Below are 18,076 nucleotides of genomic sequence, written 5' to 3' on the forward strand. Positions count from 1 at the left end.
TGGCTCTCATGTTAAACTTTTCAAAGGGAAACTTTGATAAAATGAAAAAAATTGTAAGAAAAAAACTGAAAGGAGCAGCTAGAAACGTAAAAAGTGTACAAGAGGCGTAGTCATTCTTAGAAAATACCATCCTAGAAATACAGTCCAGATGTATTCCACACATTAAAGAAGGTGGAAAGAAGGCAAAACGATTACCGGCATGGTTAAAAGGGGAGGTGAAAGAAGCGTGTTTTTTTTTTAATTTAATGATTATTACATTTTATAATAACAAACAAAGATAACTTTGCTTAGAAATTCAGCAAAAGGTTAACACATAAGAAAATATATTCCACTTATTTATTTATTTATTTATTTATTTATTTAATTCTTTTTATATACCGACCTTCATGACAGGGGTCATATCAAATCGGTTTACATGAAACAAGGGGTAAACATTTTATCAACCATTTAACAGTAGAATAATCAGAGGAGGTAGAAAGTTGCATATAACAAGGAGATCAAACTTGGGATTAGAAGAAAGAGAAGTAGAGAGGGATAACCATTGTGATTAAAGGAATTCGCTATGTAAGATGACAGGTAGGCTTGAGATGTAGAGTTCCGAAATTGAATAGATTAAGGGAAAGCTTGGCAAAATAGCCAGGTTTTAAGTTTTTTTCGAAATGTTTGTAGGCAGGGTTCCTGTCTGAGGTCAGGAGGTAAATTGTTCCAAATAGTGGGTCCTGCTATCGAGAATGCTCATTCTTTGGTTGCGGTGTGGCATGAAGTTTTGTTAGGAGGCACATGGAGAGATCCTCTGTATGATTCTCTGATGGGTCTGGATGAGGAATGGAGTTTGAGGGGGAATTGGAGGTCCAGTGGGTGGTGTTTGTGGATCGTTTTGTGGATTATGGTAAGGGATTTGTGTAAGATTCTATAATTTATTGGAAGCCAATGAAGGTTCTTTAAGATGGGGGAGATGTGCTGTCTGCGGTTTGTATTAGACAAGACTCTAGCTGCTGCATTCTGGAGCATCTGCAAAGGTTTAGTGGAGGAGAGTGGAAGCCCCAGAAGGAGTGTGTTGCAGTAGTCAATCTTGGCAAAGAGCGTGGCTTGGAGGACAGTCCTGAAGTCATGGAAAAACAGGAGGGGTTTGAGCCTTTTTAGGACTTGCAGTTTGTAGAAGCCTTCCTTTGTCATGTTGTTAATGTATTTCTTTAAATTTAAGCGATTGTCAAGGATTACTCCGAGGTCTCTAGCATGAGAGATTTGGGCTGTATGAGGGGGCTGAAGCGAGGAGTTGGAATGGAAATACATTAACTGTCACATTTTCCCAGGAAATATTGTGGGAGAGAGATAGATCACAAGAGGAGTTAAATTGAAAACAAATTAATAAAGGCAAAACTCTCCTGTTATACCATCACTAATTCTGCACGAGCATATCTTTTAATTCACGGTGTTAACTATCTTGGCGTTTAAGTACTCCCTTAAATGCTCAGGATTACAAAACACATAGACATTTCCAGAGTATTTTATTACACATCTTGCTGGATATCTCAAAAGAAATTCCGCGCCCAGTGCACGAGCCTCTGGGCGCATTTTTAAGAAATCTTTCCTGTGTAACTGAGTTACTCTGGATAAATCAGGAAATATAAGGATTAGCCCTCCTAGATAGGTAACGTTTATTACTTTGAAGTAATACTTCATAATTAAAGCTTTATCATACTCAGAATATTATGAAACAAACAAGACCGATCTTTCCAGCACTTCAAGACCTAACTTTCTAGATACTCAGACAAGTTCTCAAAGTCTCCCATATCCCCTATCAGGGATATCAGAATTTGGCTTTGTCTTTGTTTCAGGAATAGGATTTTCTTCGGCATTGGTTTCTGCTCTTCCGGGATCTTTAAAATTTCCTTTAGATACCTTTTAAATGTTATTAACGGTACTTCACCAACTACCTTGGGAAAATTCAAGACCCTTATATTTAATTGCCTTAAATAATTCTCCACAGTTTCAAGTCTCCGCATTGAAACTGCTTGTTCCTTCATAGACGCCGCACTTGATTCAGTAAGTTGTTTTAAATCATTTTTCACTTGTGCTAAATCTTTAGTTTGTTCTTCATTCTTTATCTTAACTTGATTTTCCAAGGAAGTTATTTTCAAGGAGTTTTCATCCGTTTTTCGGGTATATTCATTAACTACCTTGGTCATCCCCACTATCAAATCCCAAAGGGACTCCATAGTTATTACAGCCGGTCTTATTACCTGAAGGGAGCATTTCAAACCTCCCATTACCTCACTTTCTCCTTCTCCCGCTGATAGTCCCTGTGGTACTCTCTCGGCGCCCTCTCCAATATGTGCCGGCTTCCTCGGAGTCGTGGGGGGAGGTAGAAAACTCTCCTGGTCCGCTGCCTCATCGAGACATCCACCCAGTTGAGTCGGAACTGTGACATCATCCACAGGCGACTCAGTATGCTCGGTGGGGCTTGGAGGGGTAGCTCTCGGCTGTTCTTGCAACTCTGGTAGGGTCAGTGATATCTCCCCAGGCGGCGACGTTACTCCTGCTCCAGTCCCGCCAGTGGGGCTTAAGACCCCTAATTGTGGTATTGGCGTCGCATACTGGGAAATTACACACTGCCCGATTGGAAGTGAGGGCTCGGGTGGGTATACCCTCACTTTACCGTTTCTCTTGTGAGGCATTCCAATTGTTTTAGGAAAAGCAAAGAAAACAGGAAAAATTCGAGAGCGTCTGCGTATGCGACAGCTCAGGGAGCCATCTTGGATCTCTCTCGAAAGAAGCTATTTTAGCCAAAAGATCTTCCTTCAAAATTTGGAAGAAGGATCCAACAGAAGAAAATAGGATAATGCATAAGCGTTGGCAAGTTAAATGTAAGACATTGATAAGACAGGCTAAGAGAGAATTTGAAAAGAAGTTGGCCATAGAGGCAAAAACTCACAGTAAAAACTTTTTAAAATATATCCGAAGCAGAAAGCCTGTGAGGGAGTCAGTTGGACCGTTAGATGATTGAGGGGTTAAAGGGGCACTTAGAGAAGATAAGGCCATCGCGGAAAGATTAAATGATTTATTTGCTTTGGTGTTTACTAAAGAGTATGTTGGGGAGATACCCGTTCCGGAGAAGGTTATCATGGGTAATGATTCAGATGGACTGAACCAAATCACGGTGAACCTAGAAGATGTGGTAGGCCTGATTGACAAACTGAAGAGTAGTAAATCACTTGGACTGGATGGTATAGAACCCAGGGTTCTGAAGGAACTAAAAAATGAAATTTCAGACCTATTAGTAAAAATTTGTAACCTATCATTAAAATCATCCATTGTACCTGAAGACTGGAGGATAGCTAATCCTCCAGTCTCCAGGGGCAATCCGGGAAACTACAGATCAGTTAGCCTCACTTCAGTGCCAGGAAAAATAGTGGAAAGTGTTCTAAGCATCAAAATCACAGAACATATAGAAAGAAATGGTTTAATGGAACAAAGTCAGCATGGCTTTAACCAAGGCAAGACTTGCCTCACAAATCTGCTTCACCTTTTTGAAGGAGTTAATAAACATGTGGATAATGGTGAACCGGTAGATGTAGTGTACTTGGATTTTCAGAAGGTGTTTGACAAAGTTTCTCATGAGAGGCTTCTAGGAAAAGTGAAAAGTCATGGGATAGGTGGTGATGTCCTTTCGTGGATTACAAACTGGCTAAAAGACAGGAAACAATGTAGGATTAAATGGACAATTTTCTCAGTGGAAGGGAGTGGGCAGTGCCTCAGGGATCTGTATTGGGACCCTTACTTTTCAATATATTTATAAATGATCTAGAAAGAAATATGACGAGTGAGGTAATCAGATTTGCAGATGATACAAGAGTCAGAAGGCCTAAGACAGGGGTCGGGAACCCATCTTCAGAGTAGTTAAATCACAAGCAGACTGTGATAACTTGCAGGAAGACCTTGTAAGACTGGAAAATTGGGCATCAAAATGGCAGATGAAATTTAATGTGGATAAGTGCAAGGTGATGCATATAGGGAAAAATAGCCCATGCTATAGTTACACAATGTTAGGTTCCATATAAGGTGCTACCACTCAAGAAAGAGATCTAGGCGTTATAGTGGATAACACATTGAAATCGTCGGTTCAGTGTGCTGCGGCAGTCAAAAAAGCAAACAGAATGTTGGGAATTATTAGGAAGGGAATGGTGAATAAAATGGAAAATGTCATAATACCTTTGTATCGCTCCATGGTGAGACCCCACCTTGAATACTGTGTACAATTCTGGTCGCCGCATCTCAAAAAAGCTATAATTGCGATGGAGAAGGTACAGAGAAGGACGACCAAATGATAAGGGGAATGGAACAGCTCCCCTATGAGGAAAGACTAAAGAGGTTAGGACTTTTCAGCTTGGAGAAGAGACGGTTGAGGGGGGCATATGATAGAGGTGTTTAAAATCATGAGAGGTCTAGAACGGGTAGATGTGAATCGGTTATTGAGTCTTTCAGATAATAGAAAGACTAAGGGGCACTCTATGAAGTTAGCATGTGGCACATTTAAAACTAATTGGAGAAAGTTCTTCTTCACTCAGTGCACAATTAAACTCTGGAATTTGTTGCCAGAGGACGTGGTTAGTTCAGTTAGTATAGCTGTATTTAAAAAAGGATCGGATAAGTTCTTGGAGAAGTCCATTACCTGCTATTAATTAAGTTGACTTACAAAATAGCCACTGCTATTACTAGCATCGGTAATATGAAATAGACTTAGTTTTTGGGTACTTGCCAGGTTTCTTATGGCCTGGATTGGCCACTGTTGGAGACAGGATGCTGGGCTTGATGGACCCTTGTTCTGCCCCAGTATGGCATGTTCTTATGATAGAATACAGATCATTGGTCCAGCTGATTTACTTCTCTTTTTAGTTTGTCAATCTGGCCTACTACATCTTCCAGGTTCACAGTGATTTGGTTCAGTTCATCTGAATCATCACCCTTGAAAACCATCTCTGGAACCAGTTTCTCCCCAACATCCTCATTAGTAAACACAGAAGCAAAAATGAAGTCTTACCCAGATCAGACCAGACCAGTGGGTTATATACTCCCACCAACAAATGGAGGCAGAGAACAAAACTCTGGAGGCACGGCTATATAACTCTAGTGCCATCTGCAGCCCCTCAGTATTTCTCTATCTCCAGCAGATGGTGGTCGTGCATCCTGCAGCTCTAGACTGAGTTTTTTGCAGGGCTTCCCGAGATGTGAGGTCCCGATCACGGGCCATCCCTTGGGTGAAGCAGGGCGAACGGGGGGTTTGACATCCCAGGCTGTAGAGCCCTTGGATTCCGGAGAGTTGGATAGCCAGGGGACTGGTTCCCTCCATGCCCCAAAGTTCTCTTCCAGCGCCTCCTAAAGGAAAGTACCCCTGTGGGGATCTTTTATTGTTACTTACAGAGTTAAAAAAAAAAAGGAAATGAAATTCTTGCCTTCAGTTTTTTTTCTCTGCAGGGGCTTTTCTCTGAGGCTTTCCATTTTAGGCAGTGCTCAGCTGGGGGAGGAGGAGCAGCATCTTAGTACCCGGAGCCTCCTTGGGTCGAGGAAGTATCTCCTGGGCATTTTTTAGCTTCAGGGCAGGCATTCTAAGGGTCTAGGCAGTTAAACCGGAGGTTTGCAGTGCTTTTTATCTGTTTCCTTCCTCCTCCGCGGAGCGCTGAACTTAGGCTTGGAGCCATTTTGGTTTTTTTTTTGGTTTTTTTGCTAGTGCTCAGCTCGACCCATTTTCTTGCTTCTGGGAACCCAGTGGAGCTGGGGAAAGGACTGCCATGTCTGAAAATGCTCTGGTGAAGGTTTGTAGGGCCTGTGGCCTGGTTTTTAGAGTTGGATGCTCTCTCTCTCTGTGCCTCTTGCTGCGGAGAGGAAGGGGGTCATCTGCCAAGAGTCAGAAGCCCAGAAGGCCTAAGACAGGGGTCGGGAACCCATGGCTCGCGAGCCAGATATGGCTCTTTTGATGGCTGCATCTGGCTCGCAGACAAATCTACTAAATCAGTGTGTCGCCACACTTTCCAGTCCCCCGCTGACCCAGCTGCTCCCCGGTCCTCCTCCGCCCGGGCTTAAAATGCTGTCAGCCTGGGCGGAACGCGGCAGAATAGCTGGAGTCGGCGGCACCGGCGTGCTCTCTTCTTCCCGCCCCCCCCCCCCCCCCCCGGCGGCCGGAAGAGGAAGTGGTGAGCAGCGGGTGCGTGTGCGGGAAGAAGAGACCACGCTACTGTGGTCGGTGTCTGTCCGACGAAAAGAAGACTGTGCAGCACGGCTTGGAGGAAAATAAAGAAGAGCTTCAACCGCGGCCAATGGGACTCCTCCTCCGCCCGGGCTTAAAATGCTGTCAGCCCGGGCGGAACGCAGCAGAATAGCTGGAGTTGGCGGCACCGGCATGCTCTCTTCTTCCCGCCCCCCCCCCCCACGGCCCGGAAGAGGAAGTGGTGAGCAGCGGGTGCGTGCGCGGGAAGAAGAGACCACACTAGTGTGGTCAGCGTCGGTCCGACGAAAAGAAGACTGTGCAGCGCGGCTCGGAGGAAAATAAAGAAGAGCTTCAACCGCGGCCGATGGGACTCCTCCTCCGCGAGGGCTGAAAATGAAGGAGATTAACGTTGGGAGGAGGCTGCTGCTGCCGCAAGTTCCCAGGGTGGGGGTGGGGGAGAGAGAGAGTGAATGAGCGAGCAAGCATGTGTGTTGGAGATCCTTTGTGTGTGAGTGAGATAGCATGTATGTGAATGATTGAGAGCTTGTATATGTGAAAGAGAGTATGTCTGTGATTGAGAGCCTGCCTGTGAGAGAGAGAGCATGAATGTAAGTTTACGATTGGGAACCTGTATGTGTAAGTTTGTGATTGAAAACCTGTTTGTGTGAAAGAGTATGTGTGTATGATTGAGATCCTTTGTGTGTGAGAGAGATCATGTGTATGTATGATTAAGAGCCTGTGTGTATAAGTAAGAGAGAGCATGTATGTCTGTGTGTAATTGAGAGCTGGTTTAGGTGATGGAGCATGTGAGTATGTAAATGAGTGCCTGTGTGTAAATGAGAGAAAGAGAGCATGTTTGTAAGCATGTGAATGAGAGTCTGTGTGTGAGAGAAAAAGACAGCATGTATTTATGTGATTGAAAGCCTGTGTGTGTGTGTAAGTGTGAAAAGATAGACAGCATGTGTGTAAATGTGTAATTAAGAGCCTATATAAGTGAGAGAGAAAAAGCATGTGTATATGTGAGTGACTGAGAGCATGTGTGTATAGGTGTGTAATTGAGAGCCAGTGTGAGAGAGAGCGCTGGTATGTGACTGAGAGGAGAAAGTTCCAAGCAAACCACCCCTCCTCCTGCTAATTCAGAACAATCTCAGGACACCTGGATATCAAACGTTCCCAGGTATGCAGAGCAAAACATTTTTTGTATCCTTATTATTTTTCATTACTGGGTCTTTGTGTCTGCTATTTTGAAATATTTTGTTGGTATCTGGAAATTTTTTATATGAGTTTTTAATTATTGGATATTCCACTCATCAGCTGTTTTGAAATATGTTCTTTTTGTTAGTACAGTTTTACTGCTGATGATTTTATATTTCTTGATTTGTTTTATAAGGATGTGTGATGTTTCTTTTTTCCTTTGTTACACTGCATACAGAGACTCTGGCTTGTTGCAGTTTCCAATTCAGTTTTTGTCTGCATGCTTCTTGTTATGCGTTTTGGTCTCTTTATTCTATGTTAGGTGAGGGTCAGCACGTGATTCAGGTGAGGTTTTCTGCTGGCGTGTAGTTTCTGTGTAGGACTCTATAGCAGCCTGACTTGGTCCGTTTTCCTAATAGGAGATGTATTGCTGTCTTAAGGCCTGGTGTAATATTTTCAGAGATTTATTGTACTTTAAAAGTGTGATCTTATATAAAATGCACACATTTACTTGTATTTAGTTTTAAACATATTGTATGGCTCTCATGGAATTACATTTTAAAATATGTGGCATTCATGGCTCTCTCAGCCAAAAAGGTTCCTGACCCCTGGCCTAAGAGCTTGCTTGGGGGAAGAGCAAGAATGAAAGTTAAATCCCCGGGGTCGAAGGTTACCCAGGGGAAGGAAGGTTAGGAAGTCATCCCTCCCCCCCCCCCCCCCCCCCCCCCGCTTTCTTCGTTTTCCCCAGCACTAGTAGAACCGGGCCAGGGAGACCCGAAGGATACAGCTTCAGATTCCAGTAACAAGTATGTGGGACCTAGTGGTTTTTCCCCAGAGTTTGTGCTACTAATGCTCAAGACCTTCCTGGCTAGGAAGGCGGCAAAGAGGAAGTCTCAGGACAGCGCTGGTGGCTCTGCCAAGCATCTGAAGACTCATGTTCTGCCTTCTCCGGGCAGCCACGCCTCAGGGTAACTCTGACTCTGATCCGGACCCAGAGGCCGGCGGGGACGATCCGTTGTTACTGGACGCCCCTTGGGGGGGTCATGACCCTCGGGTGGTCAGGCTGTTTTAGCCCCTTATTCCCCAGGTGCTGGAGGAATTGGGGCTCAAACTGTCACAGGAGGATTCTGACAACAAAGGGGTCAACCCAGCGTTGGACAGGCTGTGAGGATCTCCCTTGGCTTTCCTAATTCCAAAGAAAATTCAGAAGCTTATCAGCAGGGAATGGGATGTCCCAGTGGCAGGGCTCAAGGTAGGATGGGCCATGGCCAAGCTGTAGCCGCTGTCAGAGGAGTATTTGGAGTCCTTACGGACCCCCAAGGCAGGTTCGGCGGCCCTGAAGGATGCCCAGGATCGAATATTAGGGCTCCAGTGGCGCAGTTGGATAGTGCGTGGTACTTTATACAGCAGTACTGCATATGGAATATGCTCACCTGAAATGCCTTGTTGAAGTCTCGGCTTGAACCTCAGAGCGGCTATATGTGCCAGTTTGTTGCAGCGCGCTTGCCTGTGTTGGATTCTGCAACCACAGGACCTGGCTGCCTCGGGGATCATGTCCCAGGCACGGAGGGGTGGCTTACATGGCGGATGCCCTGTGTGACCTGATTCGGACTTCGGCGTGTTCCATGGCCTCTTCAGAGGCGGCCTGACGACTGCTGTGGCTCCGAAATTGGTTGGCTGACTTTTTTCTAGAGCATGTTTATGTAATCTTCCCTTCAGGGGGAAGTTGCTCTTTAGCAAGGACTTGGACCAGCTGGTAAAGTCACTGGGAGAATCCAAAGGGAATGGGCAAAGTCTCCCAATGAACTCAGGAGCACCCATTTCCAGGAGGTGGTGGTAGGGGGACAGCTGTCCCAATTCTTTAAGGAGTAGGCAAGAATTACGACTGACCAGTGGGTACTGCTAGTGATCCGTGTAGGTTACGCTCACCCTCCCAGAGGCGCCTTCCTGGTATCGCGCTATTCGTCCCTAATCTAGCAAACAGAGGTGGAATCCACGCTACGCCATCTGATAAGCCTGCAGGCCATCGTTCCAGTTCCAGTTGTGGTGCCAAAAAAAGAGGGGATTTTTTTGTCCCATTCTGGACCTCCAACAGGAGAACCCCTGGCCTAGTGGTTAGAGCAGCAGGCTACAAACCGGGACACCAGGGTTCAAGTCCGACTGTTGCTCCTTGTGATCTTGGGCAAGTCCCTTTACTCTCCGTTGCCTCAGGTAGAGTGAACTGGAGTCTGAAAGTCCCGCATTTTCAAAAGGAAATCCTGTGCACGGTGATTGCGGTGGTGCACAAGGGAGAGTTTCTCGCCTCCTTGGACCTCACAGAGGTCTACCTCCATATCCCGTTCCGGAGTGATCATCAGCGGATCCTGCGGTTCTCGTGCGCTCCCCTTCAAGCTGGCATTGGCACCCGACCCTTCACCAAGGTTATGGTGGTAGTTGCGGCAGCCCTTCAGCGGGAAGGAGAGTTGGTGCACCCATACCTCGACGACTAGCTCCTCCAGGCAAAGTCGGAGGAAGATGGTCAGCAGACTATTCATCATGTGATCCACTTGCTGCAGTCAACCTTGCAGAGAATCACCTGATTTCCTCCCAGGTCCTGGAATACCTAGGGGCTCGATTCGATGCTCGTCTGGGCCAGGTGTTTCTGACAGAGGAGCGGATGCGCAAATTGCAATAGCAGGTGAATTGCTTAAGGACAGCGTAGACTCCTACGGCCTGGGACTATCTACAGTTGCTGGGATCCATGGCCTCAACAATAAAACTCGTCCCGTGGGCGTTTGCTCACTTGAAGCCATTACAGCAAGCACTCCTGTCCCGGTGGAGCCCAGTGTCGGAGCAGTATCAGGTGCAACTGCCCCTGTCCTCGCAATCCAGATCCAGCCTGGCTTGGTGGCTAGTGCATTTCAATCTACAGAGAGGAATGCCCCTTGAAACCCCAGACTGGGTAACAGTGTCCACGGACGCCAGCCTCCGAGGCTGGGGTGCGGTCTGCCTGGGCAGAGCAGCACAGGGTGTGGGGTTGGAGTCAGAGCAAGCTTGGTCCATCAACTGCCTAGAAACGAGGGCATTGGAAGCATTTTTGGATCTGGTGCAGGGTCAGATGGTTCGAGTATTTACAGACAATGCCACCTCGGTGGCGTACCTTTACCGCCAGGGTGGTACAAAGAGCCCTGCCGTAGCCTGAGAAGCTCATCTACTTTTTGCCTGAGCCTAACGCCATCTGAGAGGGCATTGCTGCCTCACACGGGGCAGGCGTGGACAACATCCAGGTGGATTTCCTCAGCAGGCAACAGCTGGATTCAGGGGAGTGGGAGCTGTCCAGAGAGGCTTGGATTCTCATTTGTGCCAGAGGGGGGACGCCTCAGTTGGACCTCTTGACGAACCTCCTTAACACGAAGACAACGCGTTTTTTTTCAGTCGACGGAAGGAGATGGGGTTGGTAGGTCTCGACGCCCTGTTGTCCAAATGGCCGACCAGGATTCTTCCTCCTTTTCCTCCTTGGCCTCTCATCGATCGAATCCTCAGACGAGTGGAACAGCACTGAGGTCAGGAAATGCTGGTGGCTCTGGAGTGGCCACATCGCCCTTGGTTTGCAGATCTGGTATGACTAGCCACAGATGAGCCCTTACGGCTGGCGCATTTACCGGACCTGTTGCGTCAGGGTCCCATCTTCTCGGATCGGGAGGATCACTTCTCTCTCACGGCTTGGCTTTGAGAGGCGGCGTCTGCGGCTGAAGGGGTATTCAGAGCCGGTGACTGCCACACTGCTTCAGGCCAGGCGCCCTTTCACTTCCAGGGCGTACGTGCGAGTGTGGAGGGTGTTTGAGTCCTGGTGTGCGCAACAGGTGATCTGACCGGGGTCGGCGCCCGTACCTCATATTCTGGTTTTGTACAGCAGAGTCTCTCCAAGGACCTAGCATACAATTCCCTACGAGTTAAGGTTTCCGCTCTGGGATGATTTAGGGGACGAATAGATGGCAGATCCCTGGCCTGCCACCCCGATGTGGTTTGCTTCCTTAATGAGGTCAAGCATTTGATGCCGCCTGTTCGGAAACTGCGCCCAAAGTGGAACCTGAGCCTTGTCCTATGGGCATTGTGTGTACCGCCCTTTGAGTCAGTAGGTCAGGCTTGTTTCAAGGATCTGACTCTGAAGACATTCTTAATGGGTATTTGCTCAGTGCATTTTGGGATTACAGGCTCTGTCCTGCCGGGATCCGGTTTTGTGGATTTCAGCGGGCAAAGTGTCCTTGCACACGGTGCCATCCTTTCTGCCTAAGGTGGTGTTCGCATTTCATATTAATCGGTCTGTAGAGCTCCCTGGTTTCCCAGGCTGGTCCCTCGATTCAACAACAGAAAGAGACCTATGATGCTATTCGAAGATCACCAATCCCTTCCGGAAATCGGATCATTTTTTGTTCTGTATGGTGGTCCTAGGCGAGGGGACAAGGCGTCCAAGGCCACTCTGTCTAGATGGCTGAAGGAGACCATTGCTTCAGCATATGGTTGCAAAGGCTGAGCAGTTCCGGTCGCCTTGACAGCGCATTTGACGCGGGCACAAGCGGCCTCTTGGGCAGAATGTCCACTGGTTTTGCTACAGGAGATATGTAGAGCTGTGGTTTGGTCCTCTCTGCATACCTTTTGCAAGCATTACCGCTTGGATGATAAGGCGCCGGAGGACTCCAAGTTTGGGGAACAAGTGCTTCGAGTGGGTCTTTCGGGATCCCCCCCAGAGTAGTGTGACTTTGGTACATCCCACTGATCTGGGTATGTCCAGGAAAGGAAAATTGGTTATTACCTGCTAATTTTCATTCCTGTAATACCACAGATCAGTCCAGAGGCCCGCCCAGACTTGGCTGCCAAAAGATTGGCTGACCCTTAGGGGAGCTACGGTTTTGAAGAAATTCTGAAGGAGGTACTCCTTATTCCAATACTAATGGAGATGGGGTAGGGTTCTCAACCTTGGGGGAATCCAACCCTCCTGTTTTCTTTTTGAAGTTTGCCTTGTTTAGGGTGAATAGAGGTTTCAGTGGTTTTTTTGCTTTGGGAACGACCAATACTGAGGAGCTGCAGATGGCACTAGACTTATATAGCCGTGCGTTCTCTGCCTCCATCTGCTGGTGGGAGTATATAACCCACTGGTCTGGACAGATCTGTGGTATTACAGGAACGAAAATTAGCAGGTAATAACCAATTTTCCTTTCTACAATGACCTTATCTTCCCTAAGAGTTCCTTTAACCCCTCTGTCAACTAGCTGTCCAACTGACTCCCTCGCAGGTTTCCTGCTTTGTATATATTTAAAAAAAGCAGTTCTTAACCAATTAGAATCTCATCTAGAAGACAATAAAATCTGATATCCTAACCAATTCAGATTTTGAAAAATTCGCTCCTCGGAAACTCTCCTACAATCCCTAACTGACCCTATATTATGGGGCTTTGATTCTAATGAATCATACTGCCTGGTGCTGATTGATCTCACAGCAGACTTTGCCAATAACTGAGAAACATAGGGATTGAAGGAAATGTACTTAAATGGTTCACCGTATACCTTACAAACAGATCTTTCCAAGTTAAATTCAACAATTACTTATCTGATACATTCCAATGCCATACAGGCATTCCGCAAGGATCTGCACTATCTGCAGCTCTATTTAATATATACATGCTGCCCTATGCAAATTACTACCAGAACTAGGAATAAATTTCTTCTTTCTATCTGCTGACGATCTGCAATTTTACATCCCACTAACACTAACAGAATCATTTGATAAACAACATTGCTTATCTCTGAATATATGGTCACAATAAAAAAAAAGCTTGCACAAATAAAACTATCGATGAACCCCAACAAAACTGAATTAATCTGGCTGAGCCGAAACCCAACTAAATCTGTTTCTCCAGGGTCTGATCTCGGAAATTGCCAATTAACCCATCAACTCAAGTGAGAGATCTAGGAGTTCAAATTGACAACGATGAAAACCCTTATTAGCAAACTGATCAAATCTGGTTTCTACATCTTACGAATCCTGAGCAGATTGAAACCTCTTCTAAACACAGCAGATTTCAGAACGATTTTACAATCTCAAATATTCTCTAACCTTGTTTACTGTAATTCCCTACTTCTGCAAATCCCATCCAGTCACCTAAAACCTCTTCAACTACTGCAAAATGCTGCAGCTAGACTATTGTCTGGAAAACGGAAATATGACCACATCACCCCAATGCTGATCGCTCTACATTGGCTCCCAGAACAATCAGGAATAATCTACAAAGTTCTCACCAAAATTTTCAATAACATTAATCCGAATAACGATCTGTTGGGAGTAACATTTAAACCACATATAACCATCTTGAACGCTCAGATCACAAAACAAAGGCCTCCTAGAAATCCAAACAATAAAAAAACTCTTATCTGATGCAAATTAGAGAGAGCGATTTCAGTAGCTGGGCCAAAACTATGGAACTCCATGCAGAGGACCTACGAACTATAACAGAGAATACAAAATTCAAGAGCATGTTGAAGACCTGGCTATTCAAAAATGCCTACAGTCTGGCAGATGCCTCCAGTTCTCCATGAGTCAGAAAACCTAAAATGTACTGATCTTTACCCCCACCCTTAACCTAGTTATGTTTTCGTAAACATATCTGTCTTTGAATCCACACATTGTATCTAAATATTTCCCTAGGTTACAATCTGTAGATACATCTAACTCTGTTCTCATTATTTATTTATGAATGTCTAACCCGCACACAGTTATGAATTTAGTGATTTTCACATGGAATGTCGGCATACAAAACACATAAATAAATAAAATAATAATAAAAGTTTTAATTATGAGTTTTTACCTCTGCGGCTAACTTCATTTTAAATTCTCTCTTAGCCTGTCTTATCAATGTTCTACACTTTACTTGATAAAGCATATACTTTTTCTTATTTTCTTTAGATAATCCTTCTTCCCGTTTTTGAAAGATGTTTTTTTGGCTAAAAAAGCCTCTTTCACCTCGACTTTTAATCAAGAAAGTAATTGTTTGCCTTCCTTCCACCTTTCTTAATGCGTGGGAAAACATCTGGACTGTGCTTCTAAGATAGTATTTTTAAACAATGCCCATGCCTTTGCAACTGCACCTTTCAGCTTTTTTCTAACTATTTTCCTCATTTTATTAAAGTTTCCCTTTTGAAGATTTAGTGTTAGAGCTGTAGATTTACATATTGTCCCCCTTCCAGTCATTAGTTCAAATTTGATCATGTTATGATCACTATTGCCAAGTGGCCCCACCACTGTTACTTCTCTTTCCAAATCCTGCATTCCACTAAGAATTAGATCTAAAAAAAAACAACCCTCTCTCATTGGTTCCTGAACCAATTGTTCCATGAAGCAGTCGTTTATTCCATCCAGGAACTTTACGTCTCTGTCATGTCCTGATGTACATTTACCCAGTCAATACTGGGTAAATTGAAATCTCCCATTATTACTGCACTGCCACATTGGTTAGCTTCCCTGATTTCTCTTAGCATTTCATCGTCCATCTCATCATTCTGGCCAGGTGTATGGTAGTATATTCCTATCTCTTACCCAACACACATGGGATATACATACTAAGTCTCCCATCTTACTTAGTCTTCTGGCTCTGGCATACAGACATTTCAATGTGTATTTTTTGTTGGTATTAACAAAAGCCTGATCTACCAGTCCCTTCACCCAGTGGAGATTTGAAGCACTACCACAGAAGTGCACCTGTTCAAAGCAAAGGCCTCATTTGGAATTTGAATCCAGGACCTCTTGCACCCAAAATGAGAATCATACCCCTAGACCAAGTACTGTAGTTCAATAAATATTGCAAAGATTTTACTTGTGCTGCCACAGCCAGTAAATTCAATTATTTCAAGCCTTTCATCTTTTAAAGAGGCTGCATGGCCCTGTAAAAGCACCCACCCACCACTAGAGCGGTACTTGGGCCATAAAAGAGAGAGAGAGAGTGAGACAGACACACACACAGACATACACATTCACAGACACATACACACATATATATATATACACACACACACCAACCAGACATGATCCTCACTTGTTCCTGTCCCTCTGGCACTGTTGCCCGCATACCATTAGATATTTTTTGGAACGAGGGACTGGGGGATGATTGTACAGGGCCTTTCAGCCTCTTTAACAAGGCACCCTGGCAGCGTGGCTAGGCAAGTAGCCGATTCAATATGGTGCTCTGAGCTGAGCGCACTGTTAACCTGCAGTCGGACACGGGTAGAATAAGCGCTAATCAGTCTCCTAATGCAATAAGGGGATTATCGCATATTCATTGTGCGTCCAACGCGGAGTGAATCTAATAGCGATCATCACATGCAAATGCATGCATTAGGAATTCACTCCTGATGTAAAATAAAAAATGTGCTTCTCGGACACACATTTAGCTGTCATCTATTAACGCCTGCCTGGAGCAGGCGTTAATAGCTGTGTGCATCAAAAAAGTACAGAAAAGCAGAAAAAACTGCTTTTCTGTACTGCCTCCTACTTAATATTGTTGTGATGTTAAGTAGGATGAAAAATAAAAGAAATAAAAGTAAAAAAACAAAAATTGACAGTCGGACGGCCGTCACGAAAACAGACTGTTCAGTGCCCGCTTTCTACGCGACTTTATTGCATCGGCCCCTAGGTGAGGAAAATTAGCCACACCTCCTTAAAGTGTAGCAGAGTTTCCCAGAGTAGCGCAGCAGTTGAAGATTTTTTTCTGTGCTGTACTACTCCTTTGCATGCCAATGAGTGACATTACATGTAATGTAGCTCATTCATGTACTCTCATTGTGCCTGATTTAGAGACTAGGAAATAGCGAGCAAAAGATTATGATAATCACAAATTCTGGCCATTATTTTCCATTTCTTCCACTGTAACATGTTTGTATGAAGTAAGCAGCATTCTCACAGTCTGATAAATAAGGCCCCAAGTTTGTACCTTTAGGCAGTGGATGGTGATGTGACTTGCCCAAGCTCCCAAGGAACTTCAGCGGGATTTGAACCCTGGCTTCCCTGGTTTTCAGCCCGCCACTCTAACCACTGTGTGGCGAGGCCATTCTCTACACTTTGGCCCAAGACTTTTACCTATTAGGCTTCTTTGCTAGCAGTACTATACTCTACACTGCTTGTCTTTGCTTTTTAAAGATTTTCTAGAATGATCCCATGGTAAATCAGTCCGGTAATATCTTAATTCTGTCTACTAACAGTAACCATGAATAAAAGTGCAGAAGAAGCAAAAGACTTCATTAAAGTGACCCCTGAAAAATTGTCTGCAGATGAAGTATCTCAGGTGGTGGTTTCTCCATGTTGTGGAGCAGTCTCTCTTTTCATAGGTTAGTAAACCTATTCTCTGTATATTGTGACTGAGGATGGGATCAAGTCAGAACTTTTCAAGTATTTAGTACTGATTTCACCAAAAATGATTCTGAAAACTTAAAGGCTGTCCCATTCAATATATCAGCGGAGCTCTTCTATGTTTAGAAACATAATTCATTGCTGGAAGCAAGAGAGGTTGGGGGTTGATCATACCAGATATGAGCAGAGAAAGCACTTATTTCTTTCATTTTAAGCATTAATGAGTAGAAATTTATGTAACTTGGGCGTATGTTCCACAAGGTATATTTTGAAGAACTTATGTCTGTATCAGGATGGGAATTGAATCTTTAGGATGCATTTTTACGTAATACATAAGCATGGAGAAGTAGATTACTGTATATTATCTTAGCATGTAACAACCAGAATGCCAAAGAGTGCACACTATATAAATAAGTCGCTTACTTTTAGAGTTGACCAGTCATAATAGACTTCATTGTGGGAGCAAGATTGCTATATGACTCCGCCTTATTTTTAATCATCCATCGTCAATATAATGGTACCAATGAGAAACATTCTTGAATTCAGGTGCTCCGAACAGGAATTTTTGTTCAAAATCTGCAACGTATAAATTTGCAACACTAGGGGCCATGGTGGCTCCATGGCGGTACCTTGGATCTGCTTATAAAAAGTATTTAAAAAAATTAAGTAATTTTCAGTGAGAGCTAATTGTGCCAACCTTAAGATGAAATCCGATGGTATACGATGAGGTCGTGGTCTTTGTTCCAAAGTATCTAACACAATTGTTAAAGCTGCTGTTTGTGGTATATTAGTGTAGAGAGCTTGAATATCCAAAGTTACGCATATAGAATGTTGTGCGTTATGTATTTGTTGTAAATTGTTGAGCATGTGTTTGGTATCTTTTAAATAGGAAGCTGCTTTGAGGTATGAAAGGTTACAAAAAATAATCAACAAAAACAGATAATGGTTCAAGGATGGAACCCACAGTGGGGACTATTGGGAACCATATATATGGTGGGTATTGTAGGTGAATCATTTGTTAAAAACCTACGTTCTCTTTGGGTTAAGAAGCCTTGAATCACGGACGGCTTCTTCAAGAACGGTGGATATTGTAACTTTCAACATAGGAGTAGGATCTTGCTGTAATTGTACATAGCTAGCTGAATCGCTTAAGTGTGTCATTACTTTGTGAATGTAGTCTTCTTTATCCATAAGCACTATAGCGCCACCTTTATCTGCTTGTTTGATAATGACAGATTTTTCGTCTCTCAAGGATTTTAATGCCATATTCTCTTCTCTAGATTGTAACGAGGAGAAATTGAA

At 44.4% G+C, this 18,076-nt stretch overlaps 1 protein-coding gene across 3 annotated transcripts in view; it reads left to right on the top strand.

The window, feature by feature from the left end:
- MOCS2 (molybdenum cofactor synthesis 2) overlaps window positions 1–18,076 on the top strand; it is an 84,122-nt gene that overhangs the window by 24,897 nt on the left and 41,149 nt on the right. Inside the window, exon 5 of one of the 3 annotated variants that reach the window (XM_029577548.1) lies at window positions 16,627–16,752. The exons of the other annotated variants lie outside the window; for them this stretch is intronic. The gene's annotated coding sequence lies outside the window, so the exon portion shown is untranslated. Of the gene's footprint in view, window positions 1–16,626; window positions 16,753–18,076 lie in introns of those variants that run through there. 3 annotated transcript variants of the gene reach the window in all.

This window comes from Rhinatrema bivittatum, chromosome 1 (assembly GCF_901001135.1).
Source record: "Rhinatrema bivittatum chromosome 1, aRhiBiv1.1, whole genome shotgun sequence".
Lineage (NCBI taxonomy): Eukaryota > Metazoa > Chordata > Amphibia > Gymnophiona > Rhinatrematidae > Rhinatrema > Rhinatrema bivittatum.